The sequence below is a fragment of the Bubalus kerabau genome, chromosome 8 (assembly GCF_029407905.1).
Source record: "Bubalus kerabau isolate K-KA32 ecotype Philippines breed swamp buffalo chromosome 8, PCC_UOA_SB_1v2, whole genome shotgun sequence".
In the NCBI taxonomy this organism is placed as follows: domain Eukaryota; kingdom Metazoa; phylum Chordata; class Mammalia; order Artiodactyla; family Bovidae; genus Bubalus; species Bubalus kerabau.
In genome coordinates this window covers 81,788,678-81,796,892 of record NC_073631.1, presented here as the reverse complement: position 1 = coordinate 81,796,892, position 8,215 = coordinate 81,788,678, and the positions used below count along the sequence as shown (strand labels likewise).

At 35.9% G+C, this 8,215-nt stretch overlaps 1 pseudogene; it reads right to left on the bottom strand.

The window, feature by feature from the left end:
- Positions 1 to 5,382: 5,382 nt before the first annotated feature.
- On the bottom strand, positions 5,383 to 7,576 carry LOC129658599 (nucleosome assembly protein 1-like 1; annotated as a pseudogene).
- Positions 7,577 to 8,215: the final 639 nt, after the last annotated feature.

The window sequence follows — 8,215 nt, the reverse complement described above, 5'->3', positions numbered from 1 at the left end:
CCAGGTAAAGTGAAATGTTGAAAGATGCTCCCCTTATATGGTTGAAATCACTGCTGCTACTTTAGGATGAGGAGGTGGAAAGGTTTATCCTGGGCTTTTATTAACCTAGCCTTTAAGATTTGCCTAAAGGTTTTTCTAAGATTTTCCCCAAATCACTTTTGAAACTTGCTCTTGAGGATGGGAGGTGTAAGGGGTTTAAAAAAGCAAACATGAAAAGGAACGAAATTGGGTGATTTGTAGAGACGTGGATGGACCTAGAGACTGTTATACAGACTGAAGTCAGAAAGAGAAAAACAAATATCATATATTAAGGCACATAGGCGGGGTCTAGAAAAATGATATAGATGACCTTATCTCTAAAGCAGAAGTAGAGACACAGACATAGAAAACAAATCTATGGAAGCCAAGGGGGAAAGGGAGGGTGGGATGAATTGGGAGATTGAGACTGATATATATTTCCTTCTATGTATAAAATAGATAACTATGAGAACCTATGTATAGCACAGGGAACTCTATCGGATCGATGTTCTGTGGTAACTTAAATGGGAAGAAAATCCATATATACATGGAAAATCCAGATATATAAATAATATATATATATATATATATATATATATATATATATACATGCATACACATATAGCTGATTCACTTTGCTGTGCAGTAGAAACTAACACAGCATTGTAAAGCAACTATACTCCAAATACAAATTTAAAAACAAACAAAAAGCAAGCTTGGAAAGGAGAGGACCCACCACACCTGGGTGGATCATGTTTAGGTCACACACATGTAGATGCTTCTGTCTCCAGATACCCTCTTTCCAATACTAATTCTCTTGTTGATTTCAAACGACTCCTTGATCTGCCTTGGACATTCCAGACACCTCCGACACAGGTATTTACTCTGCCTGAAATGCTCTTCTGGTCTCCCCATTCTTATCTTTACTAAAATGCCTTCTCACCTGCCTGGCCATACCACCAAACTGACTTTCCCAACACTTCATGTTTATTCCCTTTCCCCCTCATTTTTCCTTAGTGATTCATCAACAAATGGGATATTATCTATTTTATCATTTATATCATGCTCCCTCCCACTAGAATGCTTACCCCAAGAGGGCAGCGATTTCTCGCTTCTTCACTGTGGTACTCCCTGTGGCTAAACATTGCCTTGCACTTAGGAAATGTTCAATAGACGTGTTGACTAAATGAATAAAATCACACCTTATTGGCAGGATGTTATTTCTTCTGGATGGTGTTGTTCGGCTTCTCTTGTGTGAGTTTTGGAGGAAATGGAGACAACACAGTGTGAAGCTCCTCTGGTCCCAACACAAGGCTGATGTGTCCAAGTTCCAAAGTAAAGAGGAGCTGGATCTCCCCAAAGCTTAGCTGGCTGTTATAGCCGATAGGGTACCAAAAAAGAACTGTAGAAGCCTAGAACTCTAGAAGCCTAGCCTCAAACTCAGCAGTTTTCAAACTCATAGATTTTCAGTAACTCTCAGAAGCTCAACTGAGAGAAGTGTGTATTGAGTACTGTCTTAGAAATTTATTTATCTCTATTTATTTTACTGAAGTTGTTTCCAGTGTACAGCAAATTGATTCAGTTATACATACATATGTATCTATTTTTTCACATTCTTTTCCCATATAGGTTATTACAAGATGTTCAGTATAATTCCCTGTGCTATACAATAAGTCCACATTGGTTATTTGTTCTATATAAAGTAGTATGTATATTTTACTACCAAATTCTCAATTTATCCCCCCACCTTCTCCGTTGGTAAACTTGTTTGTTTTCTATGTCTGTGGCTTTGTTTTATTTTGTATGTAAGTTCATTTGCATCATTTTTCTAGAGTCCACTTAAGTGATATCATATGATATTTGTATTTGTCAGGCTTACTTCACCTAGTGTGATGATTCCCTATTTTCATCCACATTGCTGCAAATGGCATTCTGTTATTCCTTTTTTTATGGCCAAGTAATATTCCACTGGGGCTTCCCAGATGCTCAGTGGTGAAGAATCTGCCTGCCAATGTAGAAGAACGTAAGTTCAAACCCTGGGTCAGGAAGATCCCTTGGAGAAGGAAATTGCTACCCACTCTAATATTCTTGCCTGAGAAATCACATGGACAGAGGAGCTTGGTGTATACTGTTCATGGGGTTGCAAAAGAGTCAGACACAATTTAGTGCCTGCTGCTGCTGCTGCTGCTGCTGCTGAGTTGCTTCAGTCGTGTCCGACTCTGTGCGACCCCATAGAAGGCAGCCCACCAGCTCCCCCTTCCCTGGGATCCTCCAGGCAAGAATACTGGAGTGGGTTGCCATTTCCTTCTCCAATGCAGGAAAGTGAAAAGTGAAAGTGAAGTTGCTCAGTCGTGTCCGACTCTTAGCGACCTCATGGACTGCAGCCTACCAGGCTCTTCCATCCATGGGATTTTCCAGGCAAGAGTACTGGAGTGGGGTGCCGTTGCCTTCTCCAAATTTAGTGCCTAAACAACAAAAATATTCCTTTGTGTAAATATACCACATCTCCTTTATCCATTCATCTGTCATGGGATGTTTAGGTGGTTAGCTATTGCAAATAGTTCTGTGATGAGCATTGGGGTGCATTTATTTTTTCAAATTATGGTTTTCTCCAGAAAAATGACCAGGAGTGGGATTGTAGTATCATATGGTGGTTCCATTTTTAGTTTTTTAAGGAACCTCCATACTGTTCTCCATAGTGGCTGTACTAGTTTAAATTTCCATCAACAGGATATTCTTTTATTTAAATTCAGAGTTTTCTGAGGATTTAAAAATCTGAGGGTTTAAAAATATACAGATCTGAGGATTTATAAATTTAAATATATATTTATATATTATTATAAATATATAATTAGCCTTATCCATTATAGAATCTCAATCTCTCTTTAGCAGGTCCTGAGTGAGACCCAGGTATCTGCATTGTTAAAAAACCCCATGGGTATTTTGGTTATAGAAACAGAGCTGAGAATTACTGCACAGTAGTCTAAAAATTGACCACAAGCAAAATGCCTAAGGGTACCAAGCAGGTAATATAAATTAGTTATGCAGACTAGTGAGGGCTATGTAAAACCTATTGCCTATCCCCTGTCCAAAAGGGGTCAGTGCTACTCAGGGCCAACTAATTGTGGCCATGTGAGTTCAGTGTTGCCAAATCTTACAAATTTTTAAGCATTGCTGAAAAACCTGGATTTTTATATGTAATTGCCCCATTTCTTTTATTAACTCCCCACTCACTATTGTTGCCAACCCAAACTTATTTTAGGCCAAATGTTAGCTGCTTGTTTGCATCCTCTGCAAAATCTTTTCTTGGTAGAAGCCAGTTTGTTAGAGAGCCATGTTCCTGGGTTGCATTGATCAGGCTCTCTATGTGATAATTTTTAAAGAATTGTAGCATTTACCTATATTCAGAGAAGTTACAAGAACAGCCCCACTAAAAGGAGTCACTCTGGTTATTTTTGACCTGCTGTGAAATATCCCTTGTTGCTTTCTGCTTTTTGTCCTTCTTCTGGGGTCTCTGGGCAAAGTTTATTCCTGGGTATACTATAAGGACCGGCTGATGATTTCCTGAGACATCGGTTTGTACTTCTCCTAAGACATTATGAATGATGCTTCTTGATGCTATCTTGATCATGATCAAGCTGGATGTCATGTTTCAACAAGGATATAAAATGGCATGATATGTATTTTTTTTATTGACTGAATGTCTATTTTCACTTTATAATTTAATCACATCTGTCTTCTATGTCATTATTGTTACTTCTGTCTTGTTACATTACTAGATTAAATGTCTTAACATATTTCTTGAGTGGATGGAGGACAGGCTGAAAAGTAATGAATACTGAAGAAAAGTTTTGCTTTTGGGGGGACTTTGACAGAATGAAAATATCGTTCAGGGTTTTGAGAGAAGATGGTCATGAACAATACCTCAATGTTAAATAGTGCTTAAATCATTTGCTATCAAGCCCATAATGAAATCAAAGTATCTGCAATATTTATACATTTTCACACTAACTACATTAATTAGAGTCTGTGAGATCAATATGCATTTTGTATGATATGGGGGCTTGCAAAGTATAACCAAATTGAGAAAAAAACACCATTACATTTTAAAAATGTGTATTTTTATTTATTTATTTATGCATATGGCTGTGCCAGGTCTTAGTTGTGGAATGTGAGATCTAGTTCCACAACTAGGGATCCAGTATGGGCCCCCTGATCTGGGAATATGGCGTCTTAGCCACTGGACCACCAGGAAAGTCCCTATATTTTTTTGTAAGTATCTAAAGGAATGCATATTTAAATATTTAAGTGATTCTGCAAAATCATCCTCTACAATTGTGTGTCCAACTTTTCTCACCTCCACAGCAAAGCCTGAGGACAATTGTTCCAACTCTGTCTTCTCCATACTGAGTAGTATCAGTCTTTTAAATTTTTTGACAATGTGATAGGTAGTAAATTGCATAAGTTTGTTAGTAAATTTGAATATATTTTCATAAATTTGTTGGTTATTTCTATTTCATCTTCTAAAATTTTTTTCAGGAATTTTCCAATAGATGGTTTATATTTTTTTTCTTTTAGTGTTGTTTGTACTGAATTCATACATGAGGTTGGAGAGGTGACTATCCATGCAATATTAATTTCCTGTACTCAAAAATGTTCTTTTCTGCCTTTCATTACTGTTTTATAGTATTCTCCATTAGGGTATATAGTTCTTTTATAATATGGAAGTGATCTGTAGTTGATACTATGTTTTAAATATTTCTTGGCCACTTGTACTTTATTTTTATATGACAAAAGTGTCCATAAACTGTTATTTTCATGTTGTCAAATTCAACAATATTGCTTTGATTCTGAATATTGGTTCAGGAAAACCTTCGCCACTAAAATAGTTGTAAAAATTATATTCTTCATTTTGTCATTATGCTGTACACTTTAAACTTATATGATCCTGTATGTCAATTATGTCTCCATAAAACTGGAAAGAAAAGATAAAACAGATTGGAAAAGCAATGGATTACATTAAACATATGGTAATAGAAACAATATTATCCAGATTGTCTAGATTAATCCTGAAAAAAATTATCTTTAGATAGAATATTATGAGAAGCTTCTTAGAAAAAAAATTATTTGGTCATAGTTTTTGTGTTTAAAGTTTCATGTTTATTGTTCTCTGTTTTTAATCCCACTGATACCTTTTCTGTTTGAGTTTTTCCTTATTACTCTATGGAATAAAAATTGTGTTATAGGTTTTATTTAAAATCACATAAAGTAATATAAACAAATGATTATATCTATTACAAAAAACCCACTTTATTTACAAATACAAAGTTACATATTTATGTTTATTTTTTATTTTTTTTTATTTTTTGAGAACTAAAATTATATGACATTTTTATTTTAGGTTGCAAAAACAAAAATGAACAAACAAAAAAACAACAAAAAACTTGAAATAGGCTTGTCAAATGATGTAAATTCATCCTTTCCATGGAAGCAGAAGGTAGATCCTACCACAAAGAAAAGATGCTTAATTAATGGAGGTTAAATTTTAAAAGTACAATTAAAATAAAAATAATGAGGCATACCTTCTGAAAATACTAGGTTTTATTCACCTCCCTAAGATAACCAAAAACCATACTATTAGTTAATAAACTTTTCTTATAGTAAATGGTGTCACCTGACATACAAAAACCTGTTAATCTAAATTATCAGGTGTAGGCTTATTGGAAATTCTTAACCATATACTTGTCTTGACAAGTTTTGCTTTTTGAACGATGAATTGTCTTAATGCAAGTCAATTGTATTTCTGTAACAAAGTAATGAAAGGCACAGCTCTTGCAAGCAAACAAACCCATTCAACCAGCTGAAAAAATACTTTGGTTCTTCAGGAAAAAACTTAGCAAGACAAAAAAATCTGGTTCATTTCACAGTTCTGTTCATTTTCATAGCTTTAATCTAACAGTTACATGATAAAAATACTCCAAGAAGAACCAAACTATATAGCAATGGACGAACATGCGTGAGAGATTCTGTGCACTCGATGCAGCTGGCAGAAAAACTAGTTAAAATGCTAATTAGAACAAATTTGGTCTTTAAAATATCAGTTCCTTTCCTTTAAAAAAAACTTGTGAGTCTACCAAGAAAATACAAAAACATAAGGCTGTAAGTAAATAATAGCTGTGTTTAGGCTATTACAGCGCAGGTTATCCTCAGGCCTCATACATCCTGCTTCACTGCTGCTTGCACTCTGCTGGGTTTTGATCCTTCTTTGGGTCATAGTCTGCATCATTTTCCTCATCTCCTTCTTCTTCCCCTTCCTTATCTGCTTCTTCACCTTCTTCATCATGATCATCGTCATCATCTTCAATAGCTTCTCCAGTAAAGTATAACACTGATCTTGGGATTATACGCTCACGTAAAAAGTGACCAATTTCAAAGTCTGCAGCGAGGATAGCTTCAGAATCATCATCCAGATCTCCACTCTCAGGAACTTCAGGAGGGGCAAAAAATTAAAGAAAGAGTCATTAGAAACTGTTTTGGTCACAGTACGAACTGTCCCACATCCCTTGTGTTTCTGCTTCTTCTTAATCGTTTTCAAAGTGACATTCTTCCCTTTTTTCCAATCTATCTGGCACCCTGTACAACCCATAATTTCTGGTCCATCAAAAGAAAAGGGATCAGAATCATCTGGTTCTGACCTCATCCTATATGTCTTTGTCAACACTTCATTTGTGAAATATTCATTGGGTTCAAAGTGAAATTCTAAGACAAAACTCATAGGCTGACCAGCATCTGAGAACTTCACTTTAATATCTTTCAAGTGCTTCAGAATAGGCTCATCATGTTCCTGAACCATATCACTGAGCAAGTCAACATTCTTAAAAACAGTCAACCAAAACTCAGGAATTCCCTTGGGATCTTCTTTTTCTTCATCCTTTTTCTCAACTTCAATCTTGGCCTTTTCTTTTAGCTCCTCCGAAATTTCATCTTCCTCATCTGGTTTCCATTCACACTCTTCTTCTGTAGGTTCATAAATGGCATTAATGATCTCAAATCGCTTATCAAACAGAGGCTGATAAAGAACAGCATACTTTCTTTCAAGATCATGAACTTCCTCATAGAATTTGGCTTCTATCTGTGCACATTTAACTTGAAGGTTTTTGAGAACATTCACTCGTCTTTTAACTACCCTAGGCAAGCTTTCAATGTATCCTGTTGGTGTTTCTACTAGACCATCAAGTCTTTCTTGAAGGGCTGCAAGAATCTGAGGATTTTGCATCATCTGAACAGTCAGCTGACGCGCTTTGATTTTTGTTTCTTCACCAGTTTCTTCTTCTTCTACTTCAACATCATCCAAATCTTGATCAAGTTCAGACTGTTCTTTGTTGTCGATGTCTGCCATGTTGTACAAATGCCAAAATTTTTCAAAAATGGCAAATTTCGTTTTCCAGCTCAGCTCTCCGGTGGTGAGCGCGGGGAGCCCAGTGGCCCGACCTGCGCAGGCAGTGACTCAGGGCGGCGGCGGGAGGAGCAGGAGGCAGCGCCGCGAGCAGATGGCTCTAAAAAAAAAGCTATGTTTAGTTTTTAAATTAATTTGCAACTTATTGTGTGGTTGTGAATTAGGGATTTTTTTTTTCAAATTTAAAACCAATTTAAAACAATTTATTGTTCAAATAACTCCTTTCCCTGTCATTTGAACTATTCCCATTATTATATTCTAAATTTAGATCGATATAAAAGACTATGACAATGCATGTTATTATACATAGCTTGAGTTCATTCATCTCAAGTTTTATATAAAAAGTACAACATGTGAATATGACATTGTTTATCCATTTCCATTAAGTTGTTTATATGTTTTTACTTTTAAAAAGTGTTATACATCCTTGTACCTATTTCTTTTATTTCTTTTTGAATAATTATGTGAAAAAATTTTCTATCATGTTTAGTTAGAAATATGCAATTTTAGGTGTTAGAGTAGATGCATTTTTATCCTACATGGATATTGCTAGAGGGTTCGCTCTTAAGCAGTAGTTGTTGCAGCCACGTAATGAATAACTTCACTTCACTTCACTTCACTTCAGTTGCTCAGTTGTATCCGACTCTTGTGACCCTATGGACTGCAGTACCTCAGGCTTCCCTACCATCACCAACTTCCAGAGCTTACTGAAACCTGTCCATTGAGTCGGTGATGCCATCC